Source organism: Phalacrocorax aristotelis, chromosome 1 (assembly GCF_949628215.1).
Source record: "Phalacrocorax aristotelis chromosome 1, bGulAri2.1, whole genome shotgun sequence".
Lineage (NCBI taxonomy): Eukaryota > Metazoa > Chordata > Aves > Suliformes > Phalacrocoracidae > Phalacrocorax > Phalacrocorax aristotelis.
In genome coordinates this window covers 21,738,221-21,766,207 of record NC_134276.1, presented here as the reverse complement: position 1 = coordinate 21,766,207, position 27,987 = coordinate 21,738,221, and the positions used below count along the sequence as shown (strand labels likewise).

Below are 27,987 nucleotides of genomic sequence, written 5' to 3'. Positions count from 1 at the left end.
AAGTTCTTATTTCCTAGACTCTATGTTGATGTGAGTGTGCAGACACAGGCCAAAAGCCATTACATAGAAAGTCTGGTTTCATGAAATGAAAACTATCTTTTCCTGATGATAGCCCTCATATTATTTTAAGAACGAAAGCCAGTGAAAGGTGTTAAACCACTGGAGAAGACCTCTAGCACTGAGGAAGTCAGTGGGCAGAATGGCAGGTGATCACAACTGAACACATGTTGAAACGTGCATGAAGATGATGATAACCTGCAGGTAAGAGGTACGCTGCGGTATTTATGAGAATGCACAGAGGTTTACAGAATAGTGCTACATTTTCATGCGAGATTTGCAGCAGAGCAACCTTGAAAAGTATCTATAAGACCCTGTACAGTATTAGAGTTATTCAAAGAGAGAATTACAAATAGTGCTGTAATAAAGACCCTGTCTTTTGCAACATAAAATGAAAGATTCTGATGTTTTAAGGATCCCTCAGGATTTCTAGTGCTGTAAATAGCAGTGTATGTTGTTGGTACTATGATTTACTGCTAATTTTTCACCCTGTGTTAAAAGCTTATCTTTTAGGCAACTATGGAAAAGCGACTTAATTTTCAGCAGTTCTGGGCTGTACTAAGATGCCATGTAGATCAGCTCTGCCCATTTGCTGTTCTTTCAGACCTGCTAGTTCAACCGTAGTCAAGGCTCACTGTTGCCTGGCTAAGACTACACCAAGGTTTTTTGGGGGTGCTGGCTCATTTGCTGGGGAGCGGCTTGCCTGCATGTCGTGCTCAACAGAAAGGTCTTCATCCTTCCACCCCAAGATGCAACCTGTGCAGGCTCCCTGAAGTCCTGCCCGGCCTTGCTAGTGTTGCCTGAGTCCTTGGGTCAGTGAGCATTGGCCATCTTCAGTTTGGGGTCTCTGGTGGGGCAGTGGTCCCCACTGAGTCAAGGAGCAGATGCTGCCTTTCATCCTGTAAAAAGGCAATATGCAGCATATTATGTGCTGCTTGATTCTTTCTGCCTACCACATAGAGAGCAGTGTGTTACACTGCTTTGAATTGGAGTGAATCGGGGTAAATAATTGTACTATTTATTGAGCCTTTAATTCTTTGAAAATCTTGTTGACACTCTACATGTCTTGCTATTTTGATATTCACAGTTTTTACGTGCCTCTTCCTCAGCATACATGCTTTGAAAATAGAAATGCGTGTTGGAATAAGACTGTATAGAAGAAGGAGAGTATAAGCTTAGCGTTTTGGGAACTGGTAATCTCTCTGGTTTAAAAGGCTTTGATAGCTACCTTTTAATTAAGGATCTGCAAACAGCAATTTTCATCCCTATTTCACAAGAAATATAGTTATGTTTAAAGCTGTCCTTTTATGGCATGATATGATTACTTCAGCTACACTTTACAGCTAGGCTCTTTCTCTTTTTGCTGAAACGATATGGATACTTGTTTTGAAAGACAAGGCATTGTGGATGTGATTCACATTTACCTGTCGTTATGCCTATTTTATCTTCATCTTTTGTGAACAGTATTTCGTACCTCCACTAAGTGATTTAACTTAACCACTGCCTTCTGCAGAAGCTCGGAATTAAGCTCTAAATGTTATTTACTTCCCTTTAATTATAAAAATACATCAGGTTAGTTTGTAATTAAATATAATGATAATGTTGTTTGATACCTTGAGGGAGGAAGTTTAAATATACCATGACCAAGGAGCTGTAGAAAGGAGGGTAGCAAAGACAGCAGAAGCTTCTTTTTTTCTCATTCTTTTGGAACGGAGAACAAAGATAATAAACCCCCAGAAAATTTGGTATGTAAACCAAATGCAGGAAGATGGTAGCAGCTGTAGATCCACTGCATGCAAGAGAAGAGAGGGAGCACTGAAAAGCACAGAGATGAGCTCACGCACATTTTGAGGACCACTTTCAGGAGGTCACCACCCCTACCTAACTGCTTGTGCCCTCCCAATGGAGACAGCAGAAAAGGGGCTTCAGGGGGTTCCGGCCAGATCTACCGCTTGATTTAAGCTGCATGTAAAAACAGGTTATGAAGATGCCGGACTTGGCACAAAAGTGGCCGTGACTTTGTTGTAGGTCCCCTTCGAAGGACTCTTCTTTCAAAGAGGCAGAACAGGCAGTTGGAGCTCCTAATTTTGTTAAGCCACACAGCAATATACAGAAGTGGTTTGTCAGCACTCTTAAGTGGAAAGGGGCAGTGCTGAATGACATCCCTGCATCCTCAGGAGTGAAGTCAATAACTACTATAGAGAAATGCATATATGTGAGGAGGATTGTTAATAAATTGGAGTTTTGTCAAGCTTGAATATCTCTTGAAGAGATTGTTTTAAGTCTGATATATATAATGTATAATGAAATGTATAATGAAATTTTTCTGTATCTTTGCTAATTATGTCTTTACAGAAGGGAAGGAATAAAGAGAACGAGGGCCACTATAGTACTACTCCTCCACAGCTAATTATCACTGTATTGAAAAGTCGATATAACCCCCTACCATATAAGTGAAAAAGGGAGCTTGGACATTCCTGTTATTTCAAACCATGAATGCCCAGCAATGTAGCTAGCTTTTATGTACCTCAGAAGGTTTTAAACTCCAGCTCATAAAACACTGTGCAGAGGGATGACATTCTTCCCTGCCTAGTTAGAGGAGGATAAACTTGAACTGGCATTTTGAATTTTGCTGCTATTTCATCTCCTTCCTGCTTCATACGTGTATGTATTAGTAATAATCTCATGCAAGAGTTAATCCATCTTGATGGAGTTCTCTTTACATTGGAAGTATGCTGACCTATGTGGGAGACAACACAAGAATGAGAGAAAAGGTCTTTTACACAGCTGTAAAGAATGAATGAAGATCAGTCTGTTCTGGGTGGGTGGGTTAAGAAATGTCATTTGCTGAACTTGTGGGATATACTGAAGACTGGATAACTTTTGTTAAGTTTGAAAGACTTGATTATTTATTTTGTAAAAATATTGCTTTATGAGACATTGCAAATCTGTAAAAAATCTGTTACATCATTGTTTTATCTACAGATGTTAGCTATTTTAGAAGGCAATAAAGTTTACAGCTGAGATCACATTTAAACTCATATTTGTAATATTCTCTGTCTTGCTTTTTAAACATTTTTGACAGAGATGTGGCTGGTCCTTTGTGAATGCTTTCAGGTAGGGAAGGTGGGGCCATTAGTCATAATTATGTACGTTCTTTACGTTCCCTGAATACAAAGAACAAGAAAAGTACAATTGCATTCTGACTCCAGAGAGATTGGAGAGGGCAAAGGAACTCAAATAACAGCTTATCTGAAAAGGCCAGAGCCTCCCCCTTGATGTGGGCTTGCCCCAGCAGAATCAGCTAGAAATGCTTTTTGGGATTCCTGTGAGGCTACACCATAGCTCTGCTATCCTCAGTACAGGAAAACTGTGCCATAAGTAATAACAGCCTATGGACAGTCCCTTTACAAAATAAAAGTGTCTTTAATAATATAACAAGTGAGATTATGCACATGCTGCCCTTGAGAGGTGTGGCTGCAATATGTGTGGGTACCCTGAGATAACTTTCATCTAGCTACCAGCAAGCTCAGGTAGCTGTATCACTGAGTCTTTAGTGGCATTGGTTTTACACTAGGCTATTTGAAGTTACCTGAGTACTTGGTTTTCTAGATTTTGCTGAAGTCAGTGCTGCCACACCTTTACTGATGTTGCTCCTCAAATGGAGAAATTAAAGCTATCCAGGCTCTGCTTAAGTAGACTGTAATTGCACCTTGCTGCAGTGGAAACATACCTAACACTACAAAAAGTAATGCATTTAAGTTTTAAAAAGGGGGGAAGTAAATAGTCTCCATTCTGTGTGTAGCATAGCCACCAAAACACTCTTTAATGTCTGTGTTTGCCTTAGACAATGCTATTATTCAATGTTATCTGTCAGAGGACTTAAGCACAGGCCCACGTCTTCTCTTTCTGGCAGCTGCTGTGTATCTCAGGGGATTGCTGAAATGGACAGAAATGCCCTGAGAAATTTAGAGGGGACAGCCCACAAAGTCTTTCCATATATTTCCAGCTGAACCATTTCTGCCAATAGAGTGGAGACTGCTGCAGGCGCTGCACAGACCCCTTTCCTCTTTATGCCATGTCAAGGGTAGGACCAGCTTCAATTGCCGTAAGGTCTCCTGTGTAAAGTGCCAGTATTTGTATTTAATGCTTGTGGTGTGTCTTCCAAGTAATTACAAATCCCTTTGTAACTGTTAATCACATTTAATGTGTCAAATTGCTGCTGCTGCTGCTGCAGTTTTATTTAACAGTGACAGCTATAGTAACTGCAATGGATTAAGTCTATTTGAAGGCAGTGGCTTGGACATTTCAACTTATTACATTAACAGCTGAACCAGAATAATTTTCACTCTGCATGCTCCTAGATTATACCATTTTGACATACTTTGGCTAATGCACACGGAGGACCTAGGGAATACTGATCTGTCAGCCTCACCTCACCTCACCTCTGTGCCTGGGAAGATCATGGAACAGATCCTCCTAGAAGCTATGCTAATGCACATGGAGGACAAGGGCAAGTCCTCCTGACTTCACCAAGGACAAGTCCTGCCTGACCAACCTAGTGGCTTTCTATGATGGAGTGACTGCATCAGTGGACAAGGGAAGAGCTACAGATGTCATCTATCTGGACTTTTGTAAAGCCTTCAACATGGTCCCCCACAGCATCCTTCTCTCTAAAATGGAGGGGTACAGATTTGATATGTGTAGTGTTTGGTGGATAAGGAATTGGTTGGATGGTCGCTTCCAGAGGGTAGTGGTTAATGGCTCAATGTCCAGATGGAGACCAGTGACGAGAGGCATCCCTCAGGGTTCCATACTGGGACCAGCGCTGTTTAACATTTTCGTCAATGAATTAGTGGGATTGTGTCTACCCTCAGCAAGTTTGCAGATGACACCAAGTGGAGTAGCGCAGTTGACACGCCTGAAGGACGAGATGTCATCCAAGGAGACCTAGACAAGCTGGAGAGGTGGGCCCGTGAGAACCTCATGAGGTTCAACAAGGCCAAGTGCAAGGTCCTGCACCTGGGTCGGGGCAACCCCCGATACCAACACAGGCTGAGGGATGAAGGGATGGAGAGCAGCCCTGCTGGGGTACTGGTGGATGAAAAGCTGGACATGAGCCAACAATGTGTACTTGCAGCCCAGAAAGCCAACCGTACCCTGGGCTGCACCAAAAGAAGCGTGGCCAGCAGGTGGAGGGAGGTGATTCTGCCCATCTACTCTGATCTACTCTGCTCTGGTGAGACCCCACCTGGGGTGCTGTGTCCAGCTCTGGAGCCCTCAGCACAGGAAGGCCATGGACCTGTTGGAGCAAGTCCAGAGGAGGGCCATAAAAATAATCCGAGGGCTGGAGCACCTCTTTTACGAGGACAGGCTGAGAGATTTGGGGTTGTTCAGCCTGGAGAAGAGAAGGCTCCAGGGAGACCTTATTGTGGCCTTCCAGTACTTAAAGGGGGACTATAGGAAGGATGGGGGCAATCTTTTAGCTAGGCCTGTTGTGACAGGACAAGAGGTAATGGTTTTAAACTAAACGAGGGTAGATTTAGACTAGATATAAGGAAGAAATTTTTTACAATGAGGGTGGTGAAACACTGGCACAGGTTGCCCAGAGAGGTGGTAGATGCCTCATCCCTAGAAACATTCAAGGTCAGGTTGGACGGGGCTCTGAGCAACCAGATCTAGTTGAAGATGTCCCTGCTCACTGCACGGGGGGTGGACTAGATGGTCTCTAAAGGTCCCTTCCAACCCAAACCATTCTATGATTGTATGATTCTATAGCAATATATAAACATTGTATGTTGATAGTAATATGAAGTATATTCCTTTTTTTGATATCTGGGAATCATTTTCTGTACAATAGGGAGAAAGGGAACAAAGGAGTCTTCTGATATGATTATTTTTTTATTTTTACAAATAGCATATAAGGTGGAGATATAGTGACTTATCTAAAGGATAATTAATTTCAAAAAATACTTCTTATACTTGCCTAACTGTCCTTTTCACTTTGAAAATAAAAAGATTCTGATATTTGAAAACTCCCATCTACTTGCAAAAATAAATACAAGCTCTGAAAAATCTGGACTTGTTTGATTTTGATGGAGGACTTGTTTCTTCCACAATTCCCAGCAAATTATAATGTGAGCTCTCCCACTGTACTCACAGTAATAGGCCTACTGAGTTTTCTTTGAAGAGTTCCTCTCTCTGACTTCTAACTATTCACTGAATATAAACAGGTGATAACTAAAAAAAACCCTAATCCCAAAATTTTAGTAGTCTGATACTCCCTTTCTCAATGAATTGGTCTTCATATGCCCTGATGTATATAGGGTCCTATTGAGGTGGCACAGCCCACTGCCTCCAGCCTGACATTAGCTGGAGTCAAATGCTCAAGAAGAAAACCTGGAACCCTGTTACATTTTACAGTAGAAAAAAACCCCAGCACATACAAATCCTCACAAAAATTCCTGAAAGCCACAAGCTGACTTGTGCCTGACATCCTAACAGCTTTATAATTAATAAATAAATCAGTGAATTCTGTCTAATGTAGAATCTCTAAATATTTTCATTAAATGCAGGGATTATGTCTGGGAGCTTCTTTTGTAAAAATTCACTTGCTCAAACAAACGGTAGAGTATGTTGTAAATTCTTATTTAACTTTGATCCCTCAGTTATATTTTTCTTTTTTTCCCCCACAATGTGTAATAAAAGTAGAAATTCTTACTTGGATTAAATGCTTCTCTTCATAAATGAGGGCCAGTGAAGGACATAGACTGAAAACAAAACAAAATGAAGATGCTTGTGTTTACTACTCAGGTGACAAAATGTTAACACTCAACAAGCAACACATATGTTGGAAAATAAAATACATATTATGTTTTAAATGTAATGACTTAGACATTTTAAAGTATTTAAGTTATAAAAGATAGAAAACATAGGGAATTTTTAATATCCTTATTTTTTGTTGCCACATATGCTGGTGGAAGTAAATAGAACTGTTCACTTTACTGGAAAGATATTTCTTATTTACCTGCTTTTAATTGTAGATTTCCTAATGTAAATTTTAACTTCAAAGTATTATGTGCGCTGTGTACTGAAGCACGTTTTCACTTGTTTCCCAGTAAGTAACTGTTGCTCTCAGGAGGAGGGCAAGATAGAAGATACCCGGAGCAGAATTAGAGGGCTCTTCAATTAGTATGAACAATCAGGCCCATTCCCATATTCTAAGTCTTGTACTTCCTGATGGATTTCAAAGTCTATTTTGTTCTGCCACGCATAGTGTAACTTGAGCTCTTACTAGTTAGAATTTTTGAATATTACAATTGATTTGTGTGATTTATGCTAAGTGCTGCTGTCTGTTAGCTGTCATTTGTCTGGCAGGAATTTGTAGCCACCTGTCATGGCGTAAAGTCAGTTTTCTACAGTATCTTGTGCTGTGCGGTCTTACCTAAGCTGAAGATGTGCCATGGTTCCATGTTTTATCTTTATATTTTAATTTACTATTCCAAGTCTTGTGCCAAAATAATTTCCTGAACCTTGTGTCTATCTTGATGCAAAACAATTGTAGTTCTATTTTACATGTAGCTTCCGTCTTTTGCATGCATATATAATTTCGTAGAAGGTGGAAGTTCTTATAATCTGATGTAGTGGTTCCACACATAAACCTACCTTTTAAGAATATTTTATATGCACATGCAGATGCACTAAGCTCAGAAGTCTTAAGCAGGTTTTTCCGGGTTATCAAAATCCCCTTATGCGAGATACTCTTGGTTAGGAAATGTGCGTGAAAAATCTCGTTAAAAAGTCTGTGAAGGTGAATAATACTTTGTTTCTCCTTCTGTTAGCTCAGAGACTCCCTCTAAAGCTGGGCAGATGTCCCATATTCTCCCTGGTTCACTGGGAATCACTTCAGTCCCTATCATTTGTGTTTATTCCAAGGTCCAGCCGAGTGCCGACCCTGCAGTAAGTGCAGAAACGTGCCAGCTAGCTCAGGTACTAAAACCAATCTGAACATGCAGCCTGGTGCAGGGAGCAGGACAAATTAGCCTGGACTGAGCACTGTGCTGTCATCCTATGTTGCTGTCAGGGTCCAAAGAATTTATCTGCAAACAAGATGGGTTATCTTTATTTTACATAGCAGTCTGCAGTGCTGGTGTACCACTATCCACTGGGCATCCCAGCTCTGTGCAAAGGAGAAGGACCTGCAGCTCTACTGCCTCTTCTGGGGGGATGATTCTTGGCCTGTGGAGGAAGCCCAGTGTGCTCCCTTAGTCCTGACTCTTGCTGTGTCAGCCCTGCCTTGTGCCACCTGCGACACGTTCCCCTGGGGGTGCCTGAGAGAGGGGTTAGTGGCAGAGATGCCCTCAAATGTCTCTTTTCCAGAGGAGGCAGCTAATGCTTTGGGTGTGGAATGACTGAGGGCCGCATGTGAGGATTTCCCTGAAGGCATTGAGCTGGGCCAATAGTTTAAGCATTGTAGGAGATCACAGTCATTTAATGAGATCTTGGCTAGTTTGGTATTCATAGTTCTTTCATTTCTCTTGCCCTTTCCCACCCTACCAAGGAGTAGTGATTAAGAACTATTTTTTGGTTGATTGCTTTTTAATTTTACCGCTTTAAGTGGTGAACCTGGATGAGATATATGAAACGTACTAAAGCCAAAAGGATCAGGACCAAAAATGACATCTGCCCTTTGAAACCAGATTTGTTTAAACACTTCCATACATCTCATAGCCTGGAGTGAGAAGGCTTGTAGCCTTTAAGCTGCAACTTGCAAGCAATTCAGATGCAGTTCTCATGCCAAGACTGTAGCACACAGCTGTCAGCAGTGCTGTCCTGGCATGGGACACCTGGATAATGTGGCCTCTTTCCACAGAAGGAGGTGAACAAGCAGGAGATGTGGAGACCCAACATCAGCAGGAAACGTAACACCAAGCTCTGTGCTCTGCACTCCCACAAGTCACAGCAGGGTAGATGAATTCCTATTGCACTGTTATCACCTTCATCCTCTGAACTACCCCTGGAGCTCCCCCTGCTCTACAAATCTCAGGGTATGGAGTATGTGTCATGTGGCCTTTGATCCTGTGAAGATTTAAAACGCTTACAGGAAAAGGATAGCCACCCTGATGGCAAGTCCTTAAAATACTTTAACATAAAGGAATAAAAAGCTGTCTCAGCGTGTCTTCTTTAAATGCACTACCAACACTTTTTCCTTTGGATCAGATTTTAGTAACACCATGTTTCACTTGTTTCACTGCTCTAAGTCATCCCCTGTGTAAATGATTTTCATTTGGTCCAGTGGTTGACTGAAATATCAAGTGTGTTCAAAGAAAAATATTCTTGAGACATTCGGTGCCTGCACAGCATCCTTGAAACCAACATTTGTGACACTGGGATGGTAAAATGTCAAAACTGCCAGTGTATACACTGGCAAATACACGCATGTGCATACAGGCATGTGTATGCTTGCAGACGAAAATACCATGTGGGAGAATATTACTATCATTTATTTCGCTGCATACTTGTCACGTTGTTCTGCTTATATATGTTTATGCCGATTTCAGAAAGAAAAATTTGTGTCAGATTTTTTTTTAAATTAATCTGCTGAAGAGGCTTAGGGAAATGAATGAAAGTGGAAATTAATGTTATGATAGGTGAGCACACTGGGTGTGGGATGCAACCAGTTAACAGAAGACAGCTAAACTATTTCCAAAGTAATAGAAGTGCTGAAAAGTAAAATAATTATCGTAGAACAAGAGCACATCCCTATTGAGATAAAAATAGCAAAGAGAGCCAATTTGTTCTTTCTGGCATGCAAACTGCAAACAGAACTTCCCGATTAAATTCAAGAGTAATTATGATAATAATGCTTGAAACTGGTGAATCTTTTTAGGTGAGGATTCTCAGATAGTTTTACAAAGGAATAGGTCAGAATTATTATCGTAAGAAGAACAAAGGAGGTCAAAACCCCCTCATATCAAAAATATCCATTCAAAATCTGTAGGCAGATACTAAAAACAAGACCAGATGTGTAGATGTAGAGGAATTGCTATATCCTTGCTGGGGTGGTAATTTATGGAGAGGATTTGTTGTGGAATTCACCTCTTGCTGCAGAACTGTTGTCTCCATTCCGAGGGTGTGTCCACACTTGTGAAGCTACTGGAATTTATTGAAATAATTATTCCAGAATAATTTGGTAAATTTCCAGAGAAGCTCCCAGACCTAGTTTTAAAATGTTCCTGGCCCTGATGTTTGAGAAAATATGTGGTTTTATTTGTATGGTTGTATGGAAATAGAGTTGTCTTCCCGAGGTCACAGAGAAAGCCAGAAATAATAATGTTGAGAGATGGGATCTGCCTTGTACCAGGCTTGTTTAAACTTAAAAAGACAAGTTCACAGCATAGTAAGGATGAAATGTAGACTGAAAGATGAAATAAAAACAACTGGCTACCAGGTAGCAGCGAAGCAGCATTATGGAATGTATACTTCATCTTAATATTAAAACTGTAACTTGAATTTTAAAGCTTCATGAAGTTGTAGGTTTCTGGCAATTTACACTCACATACTGTAAAATTTGGGGTCCTTCCTGAAAAGAAATAATACCCAGCTTTCTGCAGAGCACGTGAGGGCTCCATTAGAAGCAACAGGTTATGAGTTGCACTTCTTGAGGCCTCAGTAGGAAGATTATCTTACTGGATAAAACTGCACATGCTTTCAAACCCAAACCGCTACAGCTCTGTATGGGAACCTTAAAACCTACAAACACTCACATGTGAATAACTCTTGATAAAGGTGACATATTCATGTGGGGTGAGTTAGGTGTGAGGAGAAACACTGGTCAATTCAACAGAGCGCCTCAGGATATAGAATTTATATTATATTGGCATCACATAGTCTCTTCCAGAAATATTAATAATTTCTCTTCCACTTCAGTGAATTGTTTGATTTTAAACATGTGTACATATGGGAAAAGTTATAAAAAAAGCATAGTGTATTGAGATGGGCAATAGTGATCTACTAGTAGAATAGATTCTGATCTGTGGGATGGGGAATCTGCACTCTGCAAGAAGAGCATCCATCTCCCCTTTCTCAAGCCATGTTCTCTTTTATAAACTCTCTCATGTTCACTCTACTTGCTTCTTTCTTAAAAAATAATAGTCTTAATTTTTTATAACCTGCTTTATTTAGAATTTTTAATGCTGTCTCTAGGTTCATTCATTTCTCCTTGATGTGTATATTTTTAAAGTAAATAATTAAAATATAACCTATCCCTCAAATACTACTTGTGCCATTGTTTTATCTAGGGGTATTTTATTGTATTCTTTAAAAATCAGTGCTAGAATCTCTTAGTGTGTTTGATTTCTTCTGTATATTGTGTACATATTGTTCTCAAATGTGTTCAACACTGCCATGAAAATCTTTTTGTGGAAAGTTGACATTAAATTCACACTGAAATATATGAATATTCAAAAAGTGTTTTTTTTCCAAAGAACATGAGCTTGTACATAGCTGCAGGAATGCCATTTGCTTTCCAATTGCCAACTATCTACCTTCAAATAGCTCCTTTTGAGTGTTGGGGTAATCAGTTCTTGTTGGCAGGATTCATCTCACCTAACTTCAGCTGCCTAAAAGTTGGAGACCAGAACTGTTATTTACACTTTTTTTTAGCCTGAGGAAACAAGTAAGGGCTTTAATGGAGGGTTTCATCCTGCCTTCAACAAGATGCCCAAGACAGGGGGGTGACTCAGCCTCCAGTGGTACTGGTCTTTGTCTACTGCCTGCATGTGCAGGGATGACCAGTGTAGACACCTAAGGCACCAAACTCCCAGATAGCTTTGATTAGGTGAAATTAATATGTCCTGAAAGTTGAAAACAGTCTAACGAGCTGTGTGCCTGCAACACTCTCAATAGCATCGGTCTTAGTGCAGAACAGCGGGGTCCTGTCTGCTGAATATTATCCTTTTCACTTTTTCTTTTTGCTTTTTTTTTTTAAATTTGTTTTCTGCAAATGTATATTGTACGGTTCATGTGTTGTGTTTTTTTTTTTTTTTATTTTAATGAAAATTATACCTACCTCAGACACCTTTTATGCCTTTGGAAGTACTGGTACTTGAAAATAAGTCCTAGATAACCCAAAACTAATCCACAATAAATCAGGGAGAAAGGAATCAAATGTATGAAGGGTATCACCAGGAAAAATACTTGCTCTGGAGTTAATTTTCCAAATATGTCTACTCTGCTTACAGAGAACGTAGTCATAAACATATGGTACATATTTAACTATTTAGCCCCTTCTAATAACCTCTTAAGACAAATTTGAATGCTTCTGTTCTACTTGTTCTGTTCTAAAGAGTTCAGTGAGCTCATGGGCCACTATTTGTTTACTTACTTATTCATTTTCAGAGGACCAGTTCTGATTTGGTTATTCCAATTTTAAATTCTCATGAAAGGAGTACTATTTTTTAAATGACAGCTGCTAAGTAAAGTTTTTGCCCTCCATTTGCCAAGCTCAGCTGTTCTGTTTTGGGTTAAGGATTTTTTGGGGTTGGTGTTTTTTGGTTTGTTGCGGTTTTGTTTTTTTTTTAAACTAACAACTTTTGATCATCAGGCAAAACAGCTAGTTTGTACAACAGTGCATTATTTTGTTCACTCATTTTAAATTCTTTAAAATCCTGTGAATGAAGCAACCCAGTCGTAGTTTTAAGGGACTGACTCAAAGACATTGAAGTCAGAGGCAGTCCTTTTCCTGATTTCAGTAGACTTTAAGGATCCAAGTGATTAGTTTGTCTTAACTTGTTCATGTCTACAGTGTTTAAAATTCATGGAAGTAGCAGAAAGTTACTGCTGGGGTTATTTATGTTCTTGTTTCTAAATTTAAAATTGCTTTGATGTACAGATATAAAAGAATATAATCTAAAATATTCTACAGGGTACGTTATGAACCAGTGATATTTTTCAGTTCAAAAACCCATGATACACTACTTAAAGACAGTTTTGATATATTTAATGTCAAAGTTTTTAGAAGCTCCAAGGAGTTGTAGACAAATATGATTTTTTTTGCACCCATTATTATCGTAATAGATGAAGATAAAAAGAGATTAAACACCTGTAATAGACTCAGAAATATGTAAAGACCAAACTTCTTTTGGGGCAAGGAAGAACATTTAATAGAAAATTATCTTTAAATACTGAAACAATAGTATATTTTTCTATGCTTGTTGTTAGGCACATTTGAATATTTAGCATCAATATTGTCTGTTTGAAAGATAATGTAAAAATTCTCAGTGCTCTTATATGATATTTCATTCTAATACTGAGATGCCTGGGGAAGAAGTAAATCCTGATAAGGACAGATTGTGAATGCAGGATCATCTGAATAATTTGGGAAATTTACTATAAAGAAACGATTGGGCACAGTGAAATATTTGTATGCTGAATGGAGTATTCAGCCCATAATTACAGCCAAGGGGCCTGGGAAGGAGAAACTCTGGAGAAGGCTTGAGCATCATGATGGGATGCTACGAGTACCTCTCCTGGGTGAGTTTGGATGAGCTCTGTGGGGCCTCTCCATGTGGATGCAGAAACAGTGACCTGAAAACAGCAGGCTGAAGAAAGAAAAATTACGTGCTGGGAAGTAGTGTGTGAAAGTCTGTCAGGAGCTGACAAGCTCTGGAGACTCCTGGTCCTGGTGAATCCATAAGAACAGATAAACTCAGGCCACCAAGAGCCTGTGCAAGGCTATCGGTGCATGCTGACACCTCCAAAGGCTGTACAACTCGGTACTGAGGAAGGTTCTGGTTGCTTCATGCAGCGTGATGAAGCGTGGGACCACAAAGGACTTGCTGCACCCACCTGAAACCCCCAGAGTGTCAGAGCGACCCTCTGCTTTTGAGCAAACCACCAGGACTAGCCTCCCAGTGGTTGCTCCAGCCAGGCAGCGAGGAGTGATCGCAAACATGTGTCTGAATACTTGAATGTACCTTTATCTGCTATTAGTAATAACAGCTTGATGCCGATAGTAGTAACAGTTAAATTCATAAATGGTGTCCTGATAGATGGTGGTTGTGACGTGTGTCTCCCCATCTCGGTCTCCTATGCAGGAATTTTTAAAGAGGATTATCATCTGAAAATAATGCTTTGGTGAAAAAGACAATTTCCATCTTTGCATGTGTGAATAGGGGAATATAGAGTAAAAGTTTAGCCTGATATACTGACTGTGGCTCCAGATGGTCACAGAACTCAGAGAAAAAAAAGTGCCAGGGTCTCATGTCTACATGTCAAGAAGGTGAAGGGCTGTAGGAATGACCAGAGTCCTTGAAAACTTGCCTCAGGGTGAGAGAGTCAATGAACGTGTAAGTACCTATATCAAAACCAGAAACTCGCTATGAAAAGGCTTTTTGAACTCTGAAACAAACTAGGCTTTAATAACATCCAGTTGGTGCAAGATGAAGCAGATAAATGTAAACTACAAATAAAGCACATATTTTTAATAGAGATGTTAATTAAACTCTGGAACAGTTTATCACGGGTTGTGGTAGATTTACCATCACTGGAATAATTTAAATCAAGTTCATATGTGTTTCTAGAGGTCTCCTCCAGTTAAAAGGGGAGCTAATTCAAGGCAGTCCTGTGGCCATTGTTATTCAGAGAGTTAGGTTAGATGATCTCAGTAGTTTCTGGCCTGGTTAAATATTAATCTAACAAAACCCACTTCGTCTATGTAGAATGAGAAGCATTAGCTATAATCAGAAACAAATAATACATCACAAACTATTTCAAACAAAAGGTAGCCTCAGAGAGGGAGCAGAGGCTGGACAGGTGGCTGGGGATCTTGCAAGACAAACATGAAAGATGTAAAAGGAACTAGGGATGTAAAATAGCCAATTAAATTGCATGAAAATGGAAAGCAGTAAAAACATTTATGTTCTGGAAAAAATCCCATCATTTTTTACATGCTTGTAAGGAACAATTGGAGGAAGAGGGTAAATGTACATACAAGACACACGAACATAGCATGGTCAGAGATTATTTATGATGTGTGGCAATGGGGAAAAATCAGCATATTAATCTCCAAAATCACACTCTGTCTGAGTAAAGTGAAAATTAGCTGCACTAGTGTTGAAACACATAAAGGACTAAATGATATATATTTGAGCAGCAATGATCTTTTGCTCAGCACAAGTCACTGATGTCTATAAACTACTACAAATGGTATTTACAGAGGACTAACAGATAACAGCAACGTGTTTTGAAAAGCTGATAAAATTCCTGAACGGTTCCTTAGCTGATCAGCGTATATAAGACTTTTTAGTGCATATGTATTGGCTAGATTGTAAGGTTGTGCAATCCTTGAACTATCTTGTGTGCCATCCTTTTCTTTTTAATGATGCATTTTCCGAGGAATAGATTTTAATACATTTTCTTGCATCCACCTATATTTATTAGGCATAAATTCTAGTGGCCTTATTCTAATTTGGCAGGTGGCTTCCCAGTGATTGCCATTAACATAACAGTTATCAGCCAGAAGGATATACAGAGCTGGCATAGCAATGGAATAAAGCAGCCTAATGTGTTTTTAAAATGTCTGTAATCAAAGGGACTGCAAAAATATCCTAAAACAATACTCCAAAGTACTGCAGAGGATCAAATTTTCTATACAATTAGTGAACTGCACTGATCTGTAAAAGAGTTGCTTCGGCCCCTGGATTATATTTGACACTCATGGAGGGGTGGGATTAGCCTATTTTGCTGGCACCAAGCTTGTGACCAGGAACCCCTGGTTGCAGCCTGGTCATGGCTTCGTGTTGTCCACCTGACCCCACTTTTTCTGGGTGGGTGGGATTCACCTGGGGAAATAATTTTCAGTCTGTATCCTGGGACATACCTGAGGTGTCCCAAGGTAAAATGCGGATGAGGATGTCCTGTATTTGGAGGTTGCAAAGGGCTCCTCCTCCAGTCCAAGCTTCTATGAAAGGAGGTCACTGCAACACAGCTGCAGAGCTTGGAAATTCTCTTTCTAACATAATTGTTGGGTCTTTAAATTAATTTATAGGAAAGTTTTAAATGTAGCACCACTTAGCAAATCTTCAAAGCTGGGTTTTAATCCAGACTCTGGATCAAAGGCACTTCTGCTTTGCAAAGGAGAGCAAATTATGTCTCTGCATGACAGGCAGACTAGTAGGTTGCACCCCGCTGCGGCAGGAAATGTAGCCTCAGGAGATGACCAGCCTCCCTGTTAACTGAGGATGGGTAGCTTTGTTTTTTGCCATGAGACTCCCATGCAGCAGCAGGGACTGGAACTCTGAGAGCCATCTGTGGCTCCTGCAGCTACGTCACCCTCTGCAGGAGGGTTGTGGCTGGTTGTCACTGCCACTTCCCTCTTCACACCCCAACGGTGCTTTGCTTCGAGGCATGTGCAGGTTCTTTCTCCTAAAGAAATAAGATGGGAGCATAAGTCATGTAAGCCCAAATCAGGGTTAATTCCTTTGGTCTTTACTTCAGCCTTTGTGCATTAGCAGGTAGCACATGGTGCTCAAAAAAGAGCTACCTGGGGATCCCCATAGCATGAAGAAGTGTGTGCCCCTTGAGGTGGAGTTCCCAAGGACGTGGGACAGCCTGAATGGCACCTGACCTTGTGGTTTTGCTCTAACACCATGGAGTAGGCTTGCTTACTTGTGATATAGGGGGTTAATTTGGCCACCAAGAAGTGTGGGATAAAGGGACTGGAAAAGTGGCTGATACCCATTTTCTACACCCATGTATGTCTCCTCTGTACCAAATGCGACCATTGTACAGCCTCGTTTTATACACTTACACACACACACTTGTCATCTCAAGACTGTACTTCAGCAAATCTTATGGACACAACCCACAAAACCCTGGTGTTTTTTTTTTTATTTTTATAGTGCCCAGTTGTGCCTGCAGGTAATGTTCCAACGATTTATTTTTTCCCTGAAGACTGCATTTTTGGACAGCAGTGCCAGTGACTCAGTGGTCATGACTTCTCTCAGTTATTTTTCTGGGACAGCAGCATAACTAGCAGCGAAACACATGTAAAATGAGAGCACAGAGCTTTCACTTGGTGGCCAGCTGAGGAGAGGAGAATGTACTTGTCCCAAAAACATAACCTGGGAGGCAAGTAGGGCAAGTGCACAAAAAAATGTTAATTCCTGTTTAAAAGTTGCCATCCAAAGGGTTAAGTGTCATACAGCTGATTAACTATTTCACTATTGCAGCTGCTTGTGTTAAAGCTTGTCAGAGAAAAAAAATGTAATAGATGTTCATTTTAAAACCTGTTTTCGTTATCATTTGCCTTTGTGCTAGTTTTCAGGGCATAATGAAGATATCCTTTAAAGTCTGAGGTTTTAAAATTAAGTAATTTTTAAAATTATAAACACAAAAAATCAAGCACTTTGAAACATGTGAAACCAGATGACATTTTTATTTGCATCTCACTTGGTTTGATGGTTTTTCTTCAGGTGGGTCTGGGAAAAAAAAGCCCTTGAAGACCTTTTCTGCATTCTGGCAACAAACAAGGAAAAAAGAGACTGCACGGTGGTGGGTGCAGGGGAAAGGAGGGCTGAAAGGAAAAAAGAAAGCTGAAAAGCTGAAAGAGGGAAACCTCATTTCACTGTGAACTTTGATTCTGCAAATGTTGACGCAGATGCCAAGTTTCTTCTAATTCAGGGCTTCAGAACTGAGTCTTTTATAGATGCATTGCTAAGCTCTTAAGGAGGATTATTTTTTCCTACCTGGACTGCAGAGGTAAAGTTAACATTCATTATCTTTTTCATTACACCTTATATTTTTCTCATTGCACTTCACAGATTCTTTATTAATTCCATCTTTCATTTTGTTATGAGTTTTTATACATGGTGACAGGACTTGCGTCTGTGGTAGTTAACTAAGACATACCGAATCTGCCTTCTTCAGTCACTGGCATTACATAAATCCGATCACTGAATAGCATAATTTGGATCAGTTTTCCAAAAGATGAAATAGTAGGACAGCTTGATCTAAGAAGAGATAAGATTGTTACGTACAAAAAGAGAAACAAAAATTGTGAAGGAATCTGGGAAATCCAAACTTCACGTCTTTGTCCCACTGTGGTCCAGACGTGGGACTCCTCTGGTGCATGGAGGGGCCGTCTCAGTGGTGTTGTCCCTATGGCTGGAGTGGGTTTCTTCTGCTCCCTGCAGAAAGCTCCCTGTGTGCCAGGAGGGAAGAGGGGAGCATGTGGAAATGGTCTGTGAAGCCTGAAGAACAGGCTTTGTCAAGAAAGGTTGAAAACTGAGTGCTTTATGCACTGCAGTCTGCTGCAAATGACCCACTTTCCGCAAAAAGAAATCTGTGGTGGTTATAAAAATCATAACTGATTTCCCTTCAGAAACTAGACAACACACGTTCCCTAGGAGAAATATGTCAAGACCGCGGTAGTTCATTTTTCCCTGGCCTGAGTTTTCTCTAGCTCTCACTAAGTTTGTCCTACAATATTTTCTCTATTATAATAATAATAGCTATGAAATTATCAAGAAATCTGTGGCATATTTCTTGGAGCTGTCAATTGTCAGCCTAATTTTGGTTAGAATAATTTATGCATGAATTTTGCACCATCTTGTGGCAAATGAGCCTGTTTCCAGATGTCAAAGGCAGCTATTTTGTCCCACTATTTAACATGTCCTTAAAATGATCAAGATATTAATCTTTATTAAAACATGTAACTGCCATTCTGGGAAAATATTCAGCTCCCTGTCACCACCTTGTTAACAAGTTATAAATGGTTTTGAGTGATAGCAGTACATGACAGGTTGGAGAGTGTCATATAACATAGAGAAATAGCCATGTATCTGAGATGGAGATTGAATTCAGCTCTCAGGGATTTTTCCTGCAGTTTCTCTTCCAGTTCAAAACGGTGAAATAAGAGGTTAAAGGCTAAAATTAGTCTTCATAGTGTTTGTGCTTAGTACTGTTTATATTCTGTGTCTTGAAGCCTGTGAGGTGCTTTGTAGTCAGAACTACAATGTCTCGTGTTAGATTGGTACCTGAGTCCTCAAATGCATAAACTGGAGCTTTATTTTTGTATCCTTTCATCCCACTCTTGACTGGCACCTGGTGGTGCAACCATAAAATGAGTAATTTAGAAAAAAAAAGAAAAAATGTGGAGAAAACAAACAAACAAAAAGATGTTTCAGCATATTTTCTGGGTTTGGCTGCCATTGCTTCTTATGAGGCATGCATTGCCTCCATTTTCAATCAGTTTTAAGGCACAGTTTTAAGGTCTGCACACGAAAATCATGTGACGATATCTGAGATATCTTTTTGTAGATATTATATTCCATTTATAATTTAAGCTTTTTCCTGCCCTAAAAGCAGAAGAGACATCCTTTCCCCACTTCACCTCTGCTGACCCATGAAATTATACCTGCTTGTGCCAGCACGGGCCAAGTGAGCCCTGCAGGGATTCACCTGAGTGCTCCTACTGCCTTCCCACCTTCAAAATTCCTGGATGAGTGGAACAGCAGTATTTGATGAAAACTGCTTAACATCCCTCCACCAAATAAAGAGTGGGGAAAGGGCTAAGCCTCTTGCCTTCCAGCCACCCCACTTACGCCCTTGTCATAGCCAGCCCTGCCATTGTGGAGGCTCTCATGAAAGATGGTTGTTTTCCAACAAGGGTGAGCCAGTCTCCAGGCCTCCCTAAGGAGGCTAAATTTAGGGAGAGAACCACAGCGCTGTAACTAGTTCCCTAAAGACTCCTGCTCTGCTTCACTAATGGTAGGCAAAGCAGTGAGTCCAGACCAGTATGCCCGTTCCAGCTTTCAATCCTTTTGTTCAAAAGACGGGATAATTTAATCCAAAATTCTCATGAAATTCAAACTACTAATTTTTTTATAAAGGAGTATCAATATACATTTTTTTTGTACTGGTCATGGGAACACCTCATTCACCAGATACGCAGTCTGGGGGTGAGGCTTTTCCTATGAGAAGTGTGTTCAAATGCCCTCATATGGCAAAGACTTGGAGGATGGGTCTCACACCTCCTAAGGAGTGCATCAGTAATTTTATTGCATGATACAAAACTGTGCAAAATGGACACAATACCAGTATTCACATAGGGCATAAATGTAAATACATAACAGCTTTATTTTGCAAAAGCTGTGTATCATCACCTATGGGGATTTTTTTTTTTGCCAAAGTCATTACTCTGTGGGAGACTCGGGTATGATCTTCAGCATGGTGAACATTTTACTCCAAAATCCTGCTCTGTTGTGAGATAGGGTGATGGGGCAAGGGACATACTTAAATAATACCAGACAGAAAAAAGGAATAAAAAATCTCTCGTACTTCCTGGAGGGGTGCTCTGGTGCCCTGTTGTTGTGCAGAAGACTTAGTTTGGAGGATTTTCTGGAGGTTTCACAGTGTTTTTGAGACAACATATCAAGGAGAGATTTAAGGCTGTGCTGGCTGGGTCTGAGTCACAGCTAGCTGCGAGCAGATCCTGCAGCGGGGTGCTGCGCCCTCAGGCCCCCAGGGAAGACACTGGGACATGCCCTTCTTTCCGCAGTTCCTGGTGGTTCATGTATTTGGCTATGCAGTCAGTGTGCTGCCATATAAAGATCACTTTGGTAGATGCTTCATACTCCAGTAGGTAGTGTGGACACCTCAACATCTAATTTTGGGTTATGAATTTTGATTTGTGCCCCAGTGCCTAAATGTTCATGTGGCATTGCTCCCCAGCAGCGCTCCATGCATTTCGCACTTCAGTGTTTGACATTGGTGGGTACTAAAATGAGATAGTCATGACAAAAGTGTTGCAGACCCTAATGAAGTATATTATAAACAGGCCTGCATAGCTAAGTTAATGTCCTTGCCAATATGTTTTTTCAGTTAAGTCAGTTATTAATATTGCTTCATGTTATGTCAGGCAAATGTTCTTCTCACAATTGTGGACTCCTTTTACTTCAAATGCAGGGGCTGTATATTTATCCTAGTAAAAAAACCCATAAACTGAGAAGCCTAATACAATCATTAGAGATACTGTATTTGATTTTAGATTTTATTTTTCAAAGGAACTATATTTACAATTTTTAAAGCCTGGGGGCTGAATCACAATATAGAGTATCTGGTTTCCTATACCAGATAAGTGCCTAGAAAAGATTTAAATCAGTTATGCTATTGTAAAGTTTTAAAGTTCAAAGAGTTTGAGATGTGTAAAAAGTGTTTAGATGTAATCTTAAGGCAAAGAATTAGACACTTATGGCTTCATTTGGAAATGTGCTTCACAGTCACAAGTTATTTCATTCTATCAGTCTTAGCTTGGGACCCAGTACTGTAGTGTATTAACAATGAGAAATCGCCTGACACTAGTGTGTGGTGTTGTCTGAAAGAGATTTGATTAACATCCTTAGTCATGAATTGCAGGAACCTCATGGCTGAAGTGGCATTGTAGCAAACACCCCTTTAACTTCCATTTAATAAGCTTAATCCATGTAGAGACCAACATATCATCAAAGCCCCTGATAACTGGGTTTTTGTCTTGCAAGCTCCACTCATGTGAGCAGTGTAACTGAAGTCCAGTGACAACGTGTCAGGGAGCACATAGATTGCAAATATTCCTGCATTAATATTAGAGGTACAGCATAGAGAGTTTAGGAGAGAGCAGCCTGCGGTTTAGCATTTGCAGACTTAGACCTTCACATCTGCTACTTTAGTCTGCCAGTCAAGCTGCATAGCTGTGGGGATCCCTGGCTTCCCAGAAACACGTCCCCCAAAGGTCACTTCTTCGGGCTGTAGCACCATGCAGCGAGCTAAGCAGTGGAGCTGAGACATTTCTAGTAAGACTGTGACCTGTTTTGAACACCAGATCCTGCAGTCCCTCTTCCTGCAGTCTTTTCATCTAGTACACGATGATATATAGAGCCATCTGTGCCAAAACTGAATTTCATCCATAAAGACTAGAGAAAGAAATAATGGTTTACAAGTTTATGTCCATATTCATCATGACAGAATTTGTTTTAATGAAGAAGAAAAAGGCTAAGGCTTTATCTTAGAGCTTGCTATGTTAAATTCATTGGAAAAATAGTTCTGAGAGACCGAGAAGGAATGTATCTACATATATATGAAGAATGGAAAAATACAGGCCTTTATGCTGTGTCAATATGGGTAAGCGTTAGCACTTGCGTCTCTGAACTTGCAAGACAAGGGCCTTTCAGGACTAACATCGGTACAAACATGCTGGTGTAGTACAAGCTGCTTAATACTGCTTCCCAGCAAAATTTACTACCTTAAACTCAGAGGTCCATTAATGCAACTTCATGGCTTGGGCAATGGGTACAGCAGATGTGCGACCGTTGGTACTGATGTACATAGATGTGCTCACAAGCCTCTGTACAGCTGTAAGGAAGAGTGGTGGACTCAGTTTCCTCTTGACTTTTTCATGGCTACATTCTTTTATTATTATTACTACTTCATCCATTTTATTATTATATGTCTATTCTGAGACCAACGTGCATCTCCGAGGATGCTCCCAGCCCTGTGAGTGCTGGGAAGTGTGGTGTCAAGAGGCAGAGCGAGCCTCGAGCAGCCAGGCAGCTGGGTCGCATGCATGGTTTGAGAGAGCTCAGAGGAGAGGTGCCTATGGCTGAGCACAGTCTGTGCTGCGAAGCCCAGCACCCTTTTATCTTTCCTTCCCCAGAACCAGCTGGAGAGAAGTCATAAGGCATAGAGCTTATCCTGGGAATGGAGGCAAAACTCCAAAAATTGCAAATCAAACAGTAAACTTTGTTTTTTCTTTTATAACCATTCTTAAAACCTGTTCGCTATAGCAGCCTTCCTCCCAGTATTTTTAATCTCCACTCTTCTTCCCACAGCAGTTGCCTGGTTTCTTGTCTTGCTTGTATTCTCTGATTTGGGGCATAAGAAGAGCTCATCCTGTTCTACCTGAGGCTCCCAGTACTAGATGGTAAACTTGTTGGGGCATACTTGTACATTGCTCATTTCATGTGAGTACACTTTGCTTCTGTGTTTGCAAAGTAGCACTTAAGAGAGTTTATTATTAATAACAGTAAATTATTCTACATTTTCTTATCAGATAATATGAGATCAAGTAGCTGTCAAGACATGTTGGGCAGATATCTACAAAAACAATAATATCTAAAGATCCACAACAAAAAGGAAAAATTTGGAAGGTCTTCAGTCAGCTCCGAACAGCTGCAAATTTTGCTTTGGATGAAATAATGAACCCATCTAAGGGTCTCTCTGAAAACAGTCTTGCCGAGTTATACTTGTCAGAAGTTGTATTTGGCTTCTCAGTTTGATATATTCCCAAAAAAAGGAATTGGAACAAGCACCTAGAACTGGGTAAGTCAGCGGGACATCTGGGTAAGATTAGGGTGTATAAATAAAAAAATAGTGGCCTTATATGCATTTGATTTGCAAAAATAAGGCACTTGAGATGCTGCTGAAGTTGCTTTGGTATTACTTACCTAAATCTCTCACTCATTTATTTATATTCAAATTCTACACTATATAATATGATGTGCAAGATAAGCCTCCAACCTAAAATCAGCCAATGCCCTTAAGGCCATGATACAAGTGCTTCTATTTGTATAGTATTAACTATTATATTCCTCTTGTTTTATAGTTAGATTTCTGTAATGAAAATGAGTGGTTGTACTGGCAATTAACAATACAGAAACTAGTGAGGAGAAAAGGAATTAGTGTAGTTGCAAACACAGTGAAACAGAGGCAAATTATTGTTACAGAATGTTTTATATTTGCCATTTGGATTCCTGTTTCTTTTTGTTTATTTGAGGATATTTTTGTGCATGAACAGAATGAATGTTTTTTGCACAAAGGCAACTATTTATGTAAATGCATATTTAATTGCATAAAGATGGATTTGCCTAAATTATTATTTTAATTTTTATTTTTGGAGACAATTGTGTCATCTCGTATGACAACGATTTTTTACTTGAAAGTTGTAACCCTTTGTTAAAAAAATCATTGCACAGTCATGTAGTCGTCATGATGTTCTACTTCTCTACTATTGTTTTAAGAATGTAATTTTTTATACTTTTGGGAAAAACTGATATAATTTGGAAGTATCTATATATGTATTTACTTATTTTTGCCAAGCTTACTGGTTGAAGGCACGTCCATCAGCCACAAATCAGGGACTTCAGCATAATATAGATGCTGTATGTTAGCTGAAGGGAATAACTAAGGGCTGTTCATATAGTGAAAGACAAAAAATTGTCACACACCTTTGTGCATGTACATGTGTGCTGTAATAAAGTTGTAATAAAGCTTTTCTGCATGCAGAGCCAAATGGACTTCATTAGGGTAGCAGATAAGGTATTTCCCACAGTTAATGACTCTACTGCTGTATTTAATATATATTCCAAGTTTTAATTTATCATCATGAAAGGAGCTTATTCCCTGAATGCCCTTTACATATGGTAAGAAGGTCTCATGGGGCTCTGGCCAGCACGCAGTTCAGTTCTTTGCTTGCTGAGAAAACAAATGCCATATTGAGTATATGCTACAAGAGCCACCAAGTCAGAGAATTCGCAGGTAGAAATTATTTTATACTTTAGATGGCCACAGAGTCCTCCTGTTTACAGCATTAATACCCACCATGTTTTGTCCTTTTTCTGTCTGGCCCAGTAAGTATTAAGCTTTGAAAACATTATTCACATATTAACTGGGAGGCTACTACCAGTTCAAAGAGTCAGGGCTCCTGTATTCAAAAGGGTGCTGAGAAGTGTTTTCTAAATGAATAAACATCAGTTCACATTGTGGAATGGGTGGCAGGCCAAGTTAATCAATAATTTAATTACCAGTGACCCATTTTGCTTACTTCTAGTTGAAAGGGAATTTCTGCATTCTTGCATAAGTTATCATTTATTCAACTTCTCACAGATGGATTCAGATGATGCTTTTCCTGCCTTGAGGATGAGATGAGCTTAATCCAATATTATAAATGAAAAACAGGTGTCCAGATACACGTTCTTTTCCTCATAGCTTGCATCACGTTTATTTACCTAAAATAATTCCTAACTCAAAATCTGCTGCCGAAAGTTTAACTTACCTTCACTTAAGGTGAGTGTGACTGTGGATGCGATTGCTGCAGCAACAGAAAATGACTGTTAGCAATGTTTTTTTAAAGTTGCAAGCCCTTGTGAGAAGGCCAATGTTCACATCTTCTAGTTATTATTATTATTCATTTTTATTGGGAAGGAAGCTGGCTGGAGCTCCAGAAATAGAACAGGTTTAAAGTGAAGCAGAAATTCTCATTTGTCTCTAAAAATAGGTCATCTTCCAGTATGGAATTTGAACTGCCAGCTTTTATGCTTCTGAATTCCCGAAGTTATTCCTGTTGGATTTATCTTCATACAATTTTAATATAAACCCTTTGAAATCGGATGCTGGCTGAAGTGTTTCTTTGGCTGGAAAGTCTGTGTTTGACTTGCAGTTGTTTCAGTTAAAAAAAGAAAAGCTGGATGAGAACAGGTGGTGTGACATACATCTTTTTAATAAGCATTCTGGATTTATGCAGTGTGTGGCATTATAGTCATCACCACAGTCAGGTGTGCAGCAGAGAAGCACGCATCACATACCCTTGAAAGATTAAACTTGTATTTTATCTGCTTTTTTGATTTCTGATAGTATGATATGCTCTATATAGATGCCCTAACTCTTTGCAACAAATTATTGTGCATGTATTAATTATAATGCTGGCTAGAAATGTAAACAGAAATCAGGATATTCATGTCTTAACTCTGAATGAGGAAATCAGGAGACCATTCTTACTCCAAACTGATAGCAAGCAACATGGACAGCACAATGGTAGCATTAATACCTCCACTATGCAGATGAGAAACCTATGTGCAGGAAAACGTAAATTATTGTCCCAGAAGCACTAAGCCTATGTCTAGACACCATAATGTGGGGAACATCTGAGTTTCTGACTCAGGATGTGCACGAAGGCCATGTCTGGATCACGTTTTGGGGTGAAACCCATGTGCATGCCACCCATCCCTCCCCAGATCCCTGTTTTCCATAGGAAGGGATGTGAGCCAGGCTGGAGCTACAGTGAACCCCAAGAGATGCCCAGCCTGGTCAGTCAGGGAGCTGGATGCAGGTAATGGAGCACCTTGGCAGATAGGTGTGCTTCAAGCAGGGCCAAAAAAAAATGTAAAACTCTAACCTTTGCAATGCTCACTCCAGTATTCAGGTGCAAATCTGTCCTCCATGGGCCCAAACATTTAGCAGGATTAAAATGTTCAATTGGTTCTCAGTGTGTGGGAACAGTATTTTAAATAGGGTGATGGGGAAATGGCTGGAATAGTTCCACTATTGTCCAGAGCCACTTGCTGGATCCTGGGAACAGCAATTCTGTGCAGCCCCCCTTCTCAATCTGCAGAGGCACGGAGTAGATTCATTAGGCATTTTGGAATGTGCAATGTTTATTTTAAAAAATAAAATGTCTGCTATGTCATGGGTGGGTTACTGATGAACTGCTAAGTGTTTTAAAACTTCTTGAGTGTATTAAAAAAGAAAATGAAGGGTCACTTCAAACTGAGAATCTTGCCTGTGAGCAGTGTCTTTATTTAGTGCTACAGTAGCAGTGACCATTTGGGGAGAGAAGCAAGATGATGATCATGAATAGAGGTAATATGATCTATATTATCCAAATATGACCTTTATTATGTCTTCCTACAAATACATTTTTAATGTATTTATTTCTGATCTGTACTACTTTTAGCATAATTCCCTGTAGCTTTTCCTAAAAGTTTTTATGATAAAGCTACTGCCTGATGTAGAATATTTAATGAAAAGTCTCATAAGCATTTGAAGCAAAAGCTTTACTGTTATTTGCACCTCAGACTTCAATATAGTAGTAGGATTTATGCCTACTCAACTAATCACGTCTTCAGAGAGCGTATTACTTTAATTTAAAAATGCACTTCGAAATGTGTAACTTCACAGATGTTAATGATTACACACGTGTTTTTCCTTATTGCCTCAAAGCCAGCAAAGGCCAAATTCTGCTGTAATTTGTTCTGCAGTGATGAGATTTGGATTAATATCAGTGAAATGAAAAACCATATTCAGGGACTTGTTGCTTTTTGCTTGATAATGGGGCATTTCTGGACACGTTTGTTTTGGAGAAGGAAGTCCTGCACTTTAGGTGATAAGGCAGCAGGAGGGTCACTCCTGAATGTAAAGTCAAAGGTGTACAGAAGGTGAGGAGAGAGGACAGGAGGCACTTTCTGTACCCCATGGCAGGATCTGGATGTCGGCACCACTGTCTGCATGTTATGGAAGAGAAGGGAAAAAGCAAAGTGGTGGGTGAAAAACACACTGATACCAAAACGCAACAGCAGTGATGTTTGTGTGCTACGCATATTCTGCTACCAAGATTCAGCTGTGCCCTCTGTATCTAGTTACATTGTTTCATGTGTTTCCATGCATTAATTTTTGCTGTTATATGCCCTCTAAACAATACAGTTTCCTCATTTCTATAGTAATTCTGGTACCGACCTTTGTAAGGTAAGACACTGAAATATGAAAAAAAATGAAAAAGCCCCTCTATACGAATATGTGTGACCATAAATGGCTTAATAACAAGTAGAAATGTTTGCCCTGTGAAGAAAGTTTTCATATGCTTTTCTTTCTTCAAAGTTGATGTAAACATACGGGTTTGTTCAAATTCTTTCTATGTGATTGTTAAGATTTTTAGAAAAGTCTAGGCGTCAAAATCCCAATTTGTGGTTGCATATAAGCCCTCTGTTGCACTTTGTATTCACATTAGAAAGACCCACTATACACTAACAATTTCAAAACTTCAAGTGGTTAATTACAAAGCAGCCAGACTCAAGGCATCTGCTTCTGAAATATTTTCTCTAATCTCTGCAATAGCCCTTTTTA

The 27,987-nt window shown here is 39.8% G+C and overlaps 1 long non-coding RNA gene across 1 annotated transcript; it reads left to right on the top strand.

Moving 5' to 3' along the window:
• Positions 1 to 135: 135 nt before the first annotated feature.
• Positions 136 to 26,569, top strand: LOC142052068 (uncharacterized). Its single transcript, XR_012658700.1, has 3 exons — positions 136 to 261; positions 22,923 to 23,054; positions 23,144 to 26,569. It is a non-coding gene; the product is annotated as an uncharacterized LOC142052068 (long non-coding RNA).
• The last annotated feature ends 1,418 nt before the right edge of the window (positions 26,570 to 27,987 follow it).